General features: G+C 39.0%; 1 pseudogene across 1 annotated transcript; it reads left to right on the top strand.

Annotated features, from left to right (window-relative positions):
• The first annotated feature begins 2,850 nt into the window (after nucleotides 1–2,850).
• On the top strand, nucleotides 2,851–9,429 carry LOC110741411 (annotated as a pseudogene). The gene has a single exon (XR_002517570.2). The product of XR_002517570.2 is annotated as an ATP synthase F(0) complex subunit C2, mitochondrial pseudogene (transcript).
• Nucleotides 9,430–9,793: the final 364 nt, after the last annotated feature.

The raw sequence follows: 9,793 nt of genomic DNA on the forward strand, positions 1-9,793 counted from the left end.
CAACATTGCACTGAAAGTCCTAGCCAGTACAAAAAGGCAAGAAAACATAATAAAAAATAGAAGAATCTGAAAAGAGGAAACAAAAGTGTGATTTTTCACAATTATATTATTGTATATGTAGAAAACCTGCAATGATCTAATGTGTTTAAATAAAGAAGAGAGTTAAGCAAGGATATTGTATATAAAATCAACATACAAACATTGATTGCATTTGCATACCCAGCAATAAAAAACACTGAGAAAATGTAATTTTAAAAATACATCAATTGTTCTGGCTTCTAGTAACAGTAGAATAGCTTGGCTGCATTAATCTTTCATTAGGTAACAACTTAAAATATGGGAAAATATTTTTAGAATTATCTAAGTTTTTGGAGAAACAGTATTACCAAACACAGAAAGAAACTAATGAGGAATCAATGGTATAAAAATTAACTGTGAAGGATGTATTTCAGTTTGTGGCACTCTCCAATGCAACAAATCCAAATGCACAAAAACCCATAGTCTTATTGGCTTAATGTGTTAAGGAACAGAAATTGAGACTAGTAAAAAAGGTAAAAAGGGGGTCGGGTGCAGTGGCTCATGCCTGTAATCCCAGCACTTTGGGAGGCCTAGGCGGGTGGATCATGAGGTCAGGAGATAGAGACCATCCTGCTAATATGGTGAAACCCCATCTCTACTAAAAATATAAAAAATTAGCCAGGTGTGATGATGGGTGCCTGTAGTCCCAGCTACTTGGGAGGCTGAGGCAGGAGAATGGTGTGAACCTGGGAGGCGGAGCTTGCAGTGAGCCGAGATCATGCCACTGCATTCCAGCCTGGGTGACAGAGTGAGACTCCATCTCAAAAAAAAAAGAAGAAAAAAAAAAAGAAAGTTAGGTGAGAAATCCTAGAAGATAGAGATCCACAGAGGAATGAACCCTAAAATCTGCACATAAAATCCACCTAAACTTTTTGGCTGATCATTAACCATTTCTCTTTGCATAGGGAAAACCCCAGAAGGAAGCGTGACAAATAGGAAAAAAGAAAACAACACGCATACATTGAAGAAAACAGTGGAAGCTGGAAGAATTAAGGAGAGATTTAAGCTTCTGTCACCTGCAGGAGAGACAAAATTTGGAGTTTCAAGTTCAGCATATTTAACAAAAATAATTCTTCAGGGAAAAATAACAAAATTCAGACTCTATACAATTTTTATAATGTCCAGTATCAGTCAATTATCAATACACACGTGCAAGAAATAGAAAAATGTGACAAATAACCAAGATTAAAATAACTCAAAAGACCCTAACTCCAAGATGATGCAGATGTTGCAATTAGAAGACAGAGAATTTAAAGCAGCTATTTTGAATATGTTTAAGAACTTAGAAGATATTTTCATAATGAGCAGATGGGGAATAGAGTTAGGGAAATAAAACCTATAAAAGAGAACAAAATGAAAATTTTAAAGCAGAAAAATACTATAAGTAAAATGAAAAATTCATTAAATGGGTTTAATAGCAGATTGAAGGTGGTAGAGGAAAGTCAATAAACATAAAACTAGAACATTAGAAATTACACAAGCTGAGAAATGGAGAGGAAAATATTAAACAAAAAGAAACAAAGCTTTAGAAACCCATGTAACAATATTAAGCAGTCTAATATATGTGTAACTGGAGACCCAGAAGAACAGACAGAGAATGGGGCAGAAAAAAAAATGTTTGAAGACATATTGGTTGAAAACTACCGAAACAGAATAGATAATTCAAAATAAACCCACAATGATACAGTCAACTGATTTTTCCTAAAGACACTGAAGTAATTCAATAGAAAAAAGTTTTTTGGACCAGAGTGGTGGCTCATGCCTATAATCCCAGCACTTTGGGAGGTCAAGGCGGGTGGATCACTTGAGGTCAGGAGTTTGAGACCAGCCTGGCCAACATGGTGAAACCCCATTTCTACTACAAATACAAAAATTAGCTGGGCATGGTTGTGCATGCCTCGACATGCCTGTAATCCCAGCTACCCAGGAGGCTGAGGCAGAAGAATTGCTTGAACCCAGGAGGCAGAGGTTGCAGTGAGCCTAGATCATGCCACTACACTCCAGCCTGGGTGGCAAAGAGAGACTCCATCTTAAAAAAAAAAAAAAAAAAAAAGTATTTTCAACTATTGTGCTCAGTCAACTGAATATCTACGTGGGGGAAAAATGAACTCCAAACCCTTACCTCACCATACAAAACAAATAACAAGTAAATGTAAAATTAAATGCTAAAATGTAAAGATTTTTGAAAAAAATGGGAAGATATTTTCTGAAGTTAAAAAATTTCTAGTCAGGCACGGTGGCTCATGCTTGTAATCCCAGCACTTTGGGAGGCTGAGGCAGGCAGATCACGAGGTCGGGAGTTTGAGACCAGCCTGGCCACACAGTGAAACCCTGTCTCTACTAAAAATACAAAAATCAGCTGGGTGTGGTTTTGCACACCTGTAATCCCAGCTACTCAGGAGGCTGAGGCATGAGAATGGCATTAACCTGGGAGGCGGAGGTTGCAGTGAGCCGAGATTGTGCCACTGCACTCCAGCCTGGGCAACAGAGCTAGATTGCATCTCAAAAAAAAAAAAGAAAAAAATTCTTAAATATTGAAAACAACAATTACAAAAGGAGGTAACTAATAAATGAGATATCAAAATTAAAAACATTTGCTCATCGAATTAACTGTTACATAAATAAAAAGGCAAGAGACAGACTGGGGAGATATATTATCTCATGCATAGAAAAACCACCCAGTGAAACCAGATTAAAATTAAGAAGTTTGATTTTTCAAAGGGAAATAAAAAATTGTTAAAGATTCAAGATACAAATTGAGTGAAGATTCTGTTACACATATAATTATCAAATAATTAGTATACAGAATCTATTAAAAGATGTATCAAGAACTACCCAAACATCCATACAAATGAATAAACTACAAGAAGATAAAGATAAAGAACAAGAAATGAAGAAAATCATAAAACAAAACATTCAACCTCATTAGTGGGTAAATGCTAATTGAAACCATAAGGTAATATTTCATATTCAATAGATTGGCAAAAATTTTAAAGTTTGACTACTTCAAGTTTCGCAAGGAAGTGACTTCAATCAGAACTCTTATACACAGTATGTAAAAATGAAAATTGGTGCCAATTCTTTTAACTTACAATTATCCAGTTTACTTAAGAATACATAAAGCTTTTGACCTAGCAACTCTATTCCTTGATATACACCTAGAGAAATTCTGGTCTATACCACCAGGAGACATGCGTAGGTCCTAATACTCTCTGTAATTAAAAAAATACTAGAAACAATCCAAATGTCCATCAACAATAGAATGGATAATATATTGCTGAATAAATGGGATATTATATACCAGTAGAAATAAATGAACTATAGCAATACACAGATGAATCTCAGGAATATGAAATTGAACAAACAAACAAAAAAGCAAGGCAAAGAAATACACAGTGTAATTCCGCTTACATAAAGTTAAAAAACATGCAAGACTAAATAATATATTGTTTAGAAATAAGAATGTATGTCATAAGACAATAAAGAAAAACAGAAGACTGATAAACAGAAAAAAGAGGTTCTAAGAGAATAGGGAAGTAGATGAGAGTGGTGATGAGCACACAGAGAAGTTCCATGATGGGTGATGGGAATATTCTATCTTTCAGACTGGTATATGAGTAGGTGGATGTACAAAAGTATACCGAAGTATATGTATATAGTCATTTATATTCATTCAGTAGCAAATAAATATGAAAATACATCTCTCTCTAGGTAATGTTCATTGACCTCATGATGTTCACCACACTTCCGGAAGTCGGAAATATGCCATCTGAATCCCAGCTCATAGACCAGTTTATGCTTCACCCTTGTTCTCATCTTTTAGTCCTATTTCCTTTTCACAGCCTCCACTCTCCCCTATCAACATAAAAACACATCCCATGACCAGTATTTGGGCATTATCAGGAAAAATGATAGGAAAGTACTTAAAAATTAACTTAACCTTTTCTCTCCATGTGTTTGTTTTGCAATATGTTTAGTTTTGAGGCTCTCATTAGTGGTTTAGTTGGGTCCTTTATAGAAACTGGCCAGCTAGCACTTGACAACTCATACTAGGTGAAGGCTTTTGACTTAGTGGCCCCAGAGGGTACTCCTTAGCACCATAAGGGTCTTCTTTAGCATACAGCCTCAATAGATAAGGTCTACATAGTAAATAGGGGAGTGAGAAAGAATAATTTATATTAGGAATGTCCTAAGGAAATGTAGGTTATCCTACAAAGGAAATGTAGGTTTTCACTGAAGATCCCTGTTTCATAGATAAAGAAATACAGGGGTTAGAAGATATAAAGGTGTTGTCCTGGATAATGAGTGGGCGGGGAATGTATGTCAAGATGTACTGATAGCAGATATCTGCCTCTTAAAGAGGGTCAGTATGTACCATCCAATTTCATGTCTTCTTAATCATTCCCTCTCCCTGACCCTCCACTGTATGTTTAAACAGGAGAGTCCTCTCTGTCTTCTCTGCACTGGGAGCAGCTCTCCTGCCACAGCCCCTCACCCCCTGAAAATGTATGCCTGCTCCAAGTTCATCTCCACTCTCTCTTTGGTCAAGAGCACTTCACTGCTGCTGAGCCATCCATTATCTGCAGTGGTGTTGAAACGACCAGAGACAATGACAGATGAGAGTCTCAGCAGCTTGGCAGTCTCACATCCCCTTACCTCACTTGTCCCTAGCCACAGCTTCCAAACCAGCGCCATTTCAAGGGACATCAACAGAGCACCCAAGTTCATTGGGGCTGGGACTACCATAGTTGGGGTGGCTGGCACTGGGGCTGGGATTGGGACTGTGTGTGGGAGCCTCCTCATTGGTTATGCCAGGAACCCTTCTCTGAAGCAACAGCTCTTCTTCTATGCCATTCTGGGCTTTGCCCTCTGGGAGGCCTTGGGGCTCTTTTGCCTGATGGTGGCCTTTCTCGTCCTCTTCCCCGTGTGAAGGAGCTGGTCTCCACCTCCCATAGCTCTTTCTCCCATGCCTGGTAGGCCCTGTGTGTTCCTTTTCCTATACCTCCTCAGGCAGCCTGGGGAACATGGTTGGCTCAGGGTTTGACAGAGAAAAGATAAATAAATACTGTATTAATAAGAAAAAAAAAGTAAACAGGAGAACGAGACCAGCAGGCACCCCTGCTTGGGTACTCAATGATATACTGGTACAGATAGTGGTAAAAAGAAAACAGCAGTGGTGCCAGCGGAGTGGTAGAAAGTGTTAGAAATTATTACTAAGAGTGAGAAGGGGATTGTTCACCCACTACTTTTCTCTGGACTTCTATATCTAGGAGTATGATATTCAAATGAAGAGGAATATAGCAAATATAGCCAAGGAAGAATTAAATCCCAAGAAAGGTATGGGGCATATCAGAGAGAACCTTGATGCCCAAAAGAGTCAGGGTCCTCAGATTCAGTCAGTCACTGGAGTTCTGAAAGGACTTGTGTTGCTGCTTACAAAGCTATTTTCCTACATCTAGGACCAAAAATATCAACTGCCCACGCCCAATAAGTGGGAGAACTGCTTTAGTAGAAGTTCGCTAGAAAATATTAGGTGTTTTTAGTTGACTGCAAGCTGAAAATAAATCAGGCATAATAAGAAGCACTGGAATGACTCATAATCTTATACTGCTGATGTAAGTGTGATGCTGAGACAAAGAAAGTTGAGTCCCACTCTGTTTATTTTTGGCTTTTTAAGAGAAACATTAATAAGCTCTCGTGTGCTAAAGGAGATAAAGTAGATTGCTGGGAGTACTGAAGACAATGCCACAAGAAGAATAAAAGTGCTGGCTGTGTTTATAACCATGGAAAAAGATAAGCCTTAGCCACAAGGAAGGAGCCCATTAGCTGTCTTCCAGTGTTTCAAGCATTGCAAAGTACAAGAGTGATGAGACTTATTCTGCATAGCTTCAGAGGGCAGAACCAAGAACAATGCTTAGAAGTTAAAGGGGAGAAAATTCCATTCAATATCAGAAATCTGACAATCTTAGATTTATATAATGTTGTATAATCCACAAATACGTTCATGTGCATCATCTCACTTTAGGAAGAACTCCTGAACAATTGATGATAGAGTGAGCTGCCAGGCATCTTTAAGCATAGACTAATGAATCCACTAGACTAGATGAACTTGAAGATTGTTTCCAACTCAGGCTGTGAATCAACCTAGAGGTGCTTCTAAGTCAGCTTCTAAACCGAGAGGAAACAGGGAACAAACGCAATAACACCTGCATCAATTCATCCTTGTGTGTCTCAGTTTGTTCTTTTGAAAAAGGCAAAGAAGTGAAAAGATAAGTTTGTCTTTACCCCATGGGGAACTGATTGATTTAGACACCTCATCCTTTAAGATATTCAAGGGAATATTGGCTACCTCTCTTCCTGGGGAATTATGCACTGGGTAAGAAGATGGACCACATGCCCCAGGGTTCCTTCTAACACCAAGATTCTGGGAAAGCTATATTTTATACTTGGCTCTACTACTTTCTACACTGGCTTTGAGAAAGCCTTTTTCACTCTCTGGACCTCAATTATCTTTCCTATTACGGGAAGGTATTGGACTCTGTGACCTTTAAGGTTTTTAGAGAGCTCACGTTCTAAAATTAGAAGATTTTATAAAGAATATGTGGAAACTTCATCCTGAGTTCTGGTCCTAATGAGATTATGGTGGCAGTGTAGTTTCTCAATCTTTTCAAAACTCCTCCAGAAAACCAAACAGAAAATTAGAAATAGTGTAAAAATATGCATAGATCATATATTTTTAAATATTAGGTGATAGGAAACACCTCTAAATCCTAGAGTACTGCTGTGGTCAAAACCACATATAGCAGTGGCACCTAAAGGCAGTCCGCTATGGAGTGGTGAAAGCAATTGAGCAGGGTAGAAACACTGGGGTTCAGATGGTGTGAGGTTGCGGGAAACAGGAAAAGAGAGTGGTGGGCTCAATGCAAACCTTTGACAAGCCCTATAAGCTATAGAACCCAAGATCGCCCATGAAGACTCACCCTCAAAAGAAAGCCTAATCTGGAACAAAAATCTGTGTGAACAAGCCTGAGAGTAACTGTGCAGCTACTATTCTGATATGCTCAGAGTTGCAAGTGAAAGCAGGAGCCTGCACATGGCATCACAAGAGACCCAACAGTGAGGCAGTAGAGAAAACCCTTGACGACCACCAAAATATCCAACTAATGTCCCTTTCCAGAGGGGAAAACTGCCAGAAGCAGACACATTGAGCCGGGCAGTAACTCTGGTAAGTGGTGTGAGGAGGAGGTTGTGAGCCCGAAGGAACCAGATCCCAGGAAGTCATGTAACAACAAAATAACTTGTCTAAAGGGGAGAGCTCCGGGAAACAGGACTGACGGCAGGAAACCTTCTCAGCTAGGCGTAGACCTGAGAGATGGATGGGATGAAGTATTTTGAGTCCTTCTTAATAACAGGAAAGTTGAAGCTGAGAGAGTGACCCTACTTCATCCCCTGGTCCCCACTGACCAGGAACTGTCCCTTAATAGTCTAGGAAAAGCCGTTTCATTTAAACAGGGGACACACAGAAAAAAATAGTCTAAGTAATTCAAAGTTATTATTAAAAAAAAGGTAATAAGGAAATAAATAACACCAGAAAAAGTGGACACAAAGCAGATGAAAACTGTAACACTCTGTTTCAGAAAAACACCCGAATCAAATTTTTCCTTTGCTTTCACACCACAACAATGAACAAAGAAGAAGCCTTCTGTGGCCAAATTATTCGGGGAGGGGCGGTTTCCCCACTAACAAACAGTGGACACCAACTAATTCAATTCTAATTCACCTCAAATTCACCTCTAGTTCCATTCCCACTCTAGCTACCTGGAGATAGCATCAGATCCCACAGGCGGAGGGCTCAGATCCCAAGAATGCCCCCACCAACACACCCTCATGGCAGACACTCCTTGCTGCAAATCTGAATTTCTGACCTATCAGCTTCAAGTTGGGGTTCCCACGACCCCCTCTGGGTTCGATTAATTTGCTGAAGCAGTTCAGGGAAACACTTAAGTTTACCAGTGTATTATAAAGTATATTACAAGTATATCACTAAAAATCCCTGTGTCATAGATAAGGAAATACAGGGTGTTTTTCCTGTTTCATAGAGAAGGAAATACAGATGAAGAGACACATAGGTCAAGGCACAGGGGAAGGGGCGCGGAGCTTCCACGTCTTCCCCTGACATAGCACCCTCCAGGAACCTCCACATGTCAACTATTTGGAAGCTCTCTCAGCCCTGTCCTTTTCAGTTTTTATGGTGGCTTCATAACATAAGCATGATGGACAACTATGCAGACATGTGATTGGGCAAAAAGTACCTGATCTAAACTCAGAAGGCCTGTCTGCTCAGACTTTTCATTTTTTTTTTTTTTGGACTGTCTGTGCAGCATTCCTTCCTCTAGGGTGTGGGGCAGGACCCGCTCTGAATGAGAGTCTTTTAATCTATAATCAGGTTAGAGTCCTGCCTTGGGCAGGTGAGAGGAGGACAGGAGGTCAAAGAGAGAGACTCTGTTTCTTGAGGCCTGTTTCAGAGGCATGAAGCACCCCACATTATAAATAAACTGTAACCAGAATTATGGAGTCATGATCCAGGAATGGTGGATGAAAACCTATATACGTGTGTTTATATATAAAGTATATAAAATCATAATATCACAAATACAATAGCAAAGTGAGAGAAAATAAAGAATCAATAGACACTTTGAAAGAATAGTATAAACCAGAAATAGAAGAAATAGTTAAATAGCCAATGGCTATGAATTGAGAACTTACATAACTCAGGAAAGTTATTTTTAAAAATACACTAATAAATAAAGACTAATAAGTTGCAACACATGGGGAAAAGATACTATGGAAAAATACAGTGAGAAAAATCAAAAGATAAAAAAGCAAAAATGAAGAAAATCAAATAGAAATAAAGGAAAAGATAAAAATGATTTGAGAGAAAATGAAAGAAGATAAGACAAGTAAATATAAAGAAACAATGAAAAGAAGGAGGATCTAACAAAACAGTCCCTAAGGAAGGAAAACAAGAATTAAAATTATAAATCAGGAACAGTTTGCTGAAATATAAGTTTTAAGATTTACACATTTATTTTAACTGGAAAAATCAACACATAACAGTTATCACCAAGGAAATCCTAATAAAATAACTGAATGTTAAAAGTTAGAAAAAACAAAAACAAATTTTTTTTTTTTTTCCTATTTGGGAATTCAGACAAAGAGACCAAGTCATTTTAAGAGATAGAAAATCAGATTTGAATTAGACCTCTCAGGTCATGGCTGTAATCCCAGTGCTTTGGGAGGCTGAAGTGGGAGGACCACTTGAGCCCAGGAGTTGGAGGCTGTAGAGAGCTATGATTGTGCCACTCCTCCATCCTGGGTGACACAGTGAGACTCTGTCTCAAAAACAAACACACACAAAAATCAGAATTATCAACAACAACATTTTCTGTTAAAAAAATAAGAGAAGGGCTGGGTGTGGTGGCTCATGCCTGGAATCCCAGCACTTTGGGAGGCTGAGGCAAGCGGATCACGAGGTCAGGAGATTGAGACCATCCTGGCTAACATGGTGAAATCCTGTCTCTACTAAAAATACAAAAAAAAAAAAAAAATAGCCGGGTGTGGTGGTGGGCACCTGTAGTCCCAGCTACTCGGGAGGCTGAGGCAGGAGAATGGCATGAACCCAGGAGGTGGTCATGCGACTGCACTCCAGCCTGGG

The sequence above is a fragment of the Papio anubis genome, chromosome 1 (genome assembly GCF_008728515.1).
Source record: "Papio anubis isolate 15944 chromosome 1, Panubis1.0, whole genome shotgun sequence".
NCBI classification, from domain to species: domain Eukaryota; kingdom Metazoa; phylum Chordata; class Mammalia; order Primates; family Cercopithecidae; genus Papio; species Papio anubis.